Source organism: Neolamprologus multifasciatus, chromosome 2 (assembly GCF_963576455.1).
Source record: "Neolamprologus multifasciatus chromosome 2, fNeoMul1.2, whole genome shotgun sequence".
NCBI lineage: Eukaryota > Metazoa > Chordata > Actinopteri > Cichliformes > Cichlidae > Neolamprologus > Neolamprologus multifasciatus.
In genome coordinates, this window is record NC_140440.1 from 10,238,944 (window position 1) to 10,242,077 (window position 3,134).

The 3,134-nt window shown below is 34.4% G+C and overlaps 1 protein-coding gene across 2 annotated transcripts in view; it reads right to left on the reverse strand.

Moving 5' to 3' along the window:
* Positions 1 to 1,381: 1,381 nt before the first annotated feature.
* Positions 1,382 to 3,134, reverse strand: part of gria2b (glutamate receptor, ionotropic, AMPA 2b) — a 56,424-nt gene continuing 54,671 nt past the window's right edge. For both annotated transcript variants that reach the window (XM_085177573.1, XM_085177565.1), the window contains exon 16: positions 1,382 to 3,134. This exon is cut by the window's right edge and continues 331 nt beyond it. The gene's annotated coding sequence lies outside the window, so the exon portion shown is untranslated.

Here is a 3,134-nt window from a genome sequence, read left to right on the forward strand (position 1 = left end):
AGAAGCAAGAACACAATCAAAGTTGTTGGGACCATGAGCTTAGTAGAACAAAAAGATAACCAAACACCTTGCATGACATAAAGTGGGAAGACTTAGTGGAATCAGAAGCCTTTGAAAATCAACGGTGTATGTTTATTTCCTTTTAAATTGCCAAATGTACAGTTAAGAAAAGTACAACTTCACAGCATCAAACAGTCGTTTTACTGAGTATTTGCAAAAGCTACTTTTGAAGAATTACATAGTAATGTAAAATGTAATTAGTAAAACTAGATTGGAATATAAAAATAAATCATGTTGTTCTGCCCAGACAGCCTGACTCACATGGCCAGTAAATGTATGTCATTGATTTCTATTGACAAGTTTCTCACATCTGAGTATGTGCATGTGCAGGGTGAGATTCTTATTGATTCAGTGTGCTCTGGTCTGCAGTACATGTCACATTTACAGGAACCTTTTTATGTGTAAAAGAAAGATTCATACACTTCAGTGTCCACGGCGCCTGCCGGCGGTAACGACGATAACCCATGAGCCATTCACGACTAAGGGATAAAAAGCACAAATAAAGGCAAAATCTTTCTGCCTGCTGATGAAAGTGCATTCACTTTATTAGTCGAGCTTACATTCATTATCTATAAACTGTATATAGTTGCAATAACTGTGGCTCCTGGGTGTCTGTCTACGGATTCTACTTGCAGCAAAACATGATTTTAATATGATGTAATTAACTACAAGGCATGATAGAAAGGCACACATGGCTTGAATGTGAGAAAAGGAGGATTATCTTAGGGAGCAGAAGAAAGTCAACCATCTTAACGGAGACGTGTGAAATTCATTAACACTCAGAAGAAGTAGGGTGACCTAAAGGCACTTCAGCACTAAGCAATTTAAGCTCAAAACTGTTTGATGTTTTTATACTTCAAGAATTGTAGCACACAACAACGCTAGATTTAACCAATACATTTCAACTGTAAAGGTTGTTGTACTTAAAAGTAAAGAACAAACAAACAAAAAAAACACGTATTTGTCTTCATATCCTCTGTAAGTTTTGTTGTTGTCTTTTTTTTAGCACAGTTTCTGTGATGTGCCTTCAGCTCTGGCAAACTAAGTTTAGTAACGTGATATATATATCTCGCTAAACAGAAAAAGCAATGAAAGCACAAATGGTTGTGCAGTGCCTTGGGTGATATAAATCACAGCCCAGCCAGGTCACATAAAGGGGAAATAAGTGACACCTGTCACTTATTTCCCCTTTATGTGTGTTATATATAAGCAAACAAATCAGTCATAGGTAAGGTTATGTTTATGAAAACTTAAATAACTCTACATGAATATTTCAATAGCATAAATACAAAGCAAGAGATTCCAAATAAATGACACAGTAAAAGATAACAATAGATCAGCCACTTTTTATTTAGAAAGAGTCCCAAAAAATAAACAAGTTAGCACACATTCCATATACAAAATGTCTGTGAAATAGCCTGAATATGCAATGAAATTGATTAGCGACTATGGTATATACCGTATGCTTCTATACTTGATAACAAAAACAGTGGTAATAATAATAGTATAGTTCATGTCCCTGCTGTGTGCAGGAGGGGGTTTGTTGTAGATCTATTTGAAAGTGGGGGGAAAAAAATCTTATAAATAGATGTGCTCATCTGCATAACCTGTGTATCTAACTTATGGTGAGTCTGGACAACTAAAAAGTAATATTGTATCTTTAAAACAATTAAATGTAGCATTAAGTACTGCAAAAGGAAATCGAGTACTTATGATAAGGGATACAATTTTTCATATTTGAACTTTTATATAAAATATATGTTTATATGTTTATATTGTATATATGTCTTACATTGTATTTCCAATTTCAAACATTTAACCTCACAACTTCAACATTGAAATGAAAATGTATGTTTGGCAGTAATGAAAGAAACGTATGTAGTATTTGCGGCAACAACATGCAACTTGTGCTACTCCATTGTCCGATTAATGCAAAATACATGGAGACTTGAAAACAAAGCAGAAAGGCTATTGTATTAGTCATTGCCACCAACTGTACATCTAGTTACAAAAGTTACAGAATGTATCAGAATCATTTACATTCACTGAGATGACAGTGATTGAGTATATTAAGACTATATTTATCTACTGGCACTAGAATTTGGCACTCTTACTTATTTGGCATTTTAACCATCACGTAAACCATGTGAATGTGGATGCTTCTTTTTGATGTCACTTTAAAATGTGATGGAATAATACCATACCATACTTTTTTTTTTTTTTGTTTATTCATCGCGTGTAAACATACTAATCTCCTCTTGAAAGAACAACAACCCCGGTCCTCATCAGAAAAAATACAAACAGCAAAAGCACTGAAGCAAACAAAGAGACAAAAGTAATAAAGCAGAATTGCTGCACCAAGTCTAACAAGAAAAACATAGAAGGATTGATTCCAAATGCCAAGCATTGACATATATTTCATATCAACACCAAATGTTAAAGAATAAAATATACAGGAAAGTTCAGAATAGGAATTAATTACATGATTTTAACATCTCACCCCCATAATGCAATGTATTTGGCTTTAAAAATATCGAACTAGAAGCTGTTTAGTATTTTTTCTTTCTGTATACTCACACATGAAGATGTTTTTATCCAACCAGTATGTAAGCAAGTTTATTTAAAAGCTATTTTGTGAAAATACATAAAAATATTTTTTTCAATAAACGTTTTTAATAGATTTTCTTAGAAAAAAAGGACGATTTCACATCTTAATGCAGATGAAATCAAGTGTGCTTGAAAATCCTGTTTTGCGGCGGTGGCTACAGAAACGGTGTGTTTTTGACGACATCTTCCCCTGATGAACACACCCCCTCACTTTTCAGACACACATAAACACAGTTGAGATGACTGAATCCCTGACTCCTAGAAGCAGTCATTGCCATCAATCAAGCCCTCTTTTCCATCTCAGTCCAGTCCAAACAGATAGACAGGAAAGCATGGTGTCACCAGTTTAGAAAAAAAAAAAGCCACCCTTTAAGATTCTGAGATGGAATTCCAGCCACAAAGGTAGGCGTTTTATTAGGTGAGAAATAGAGACAGAGAGCAACAATACAAGTCTTTGTGATTGGCAA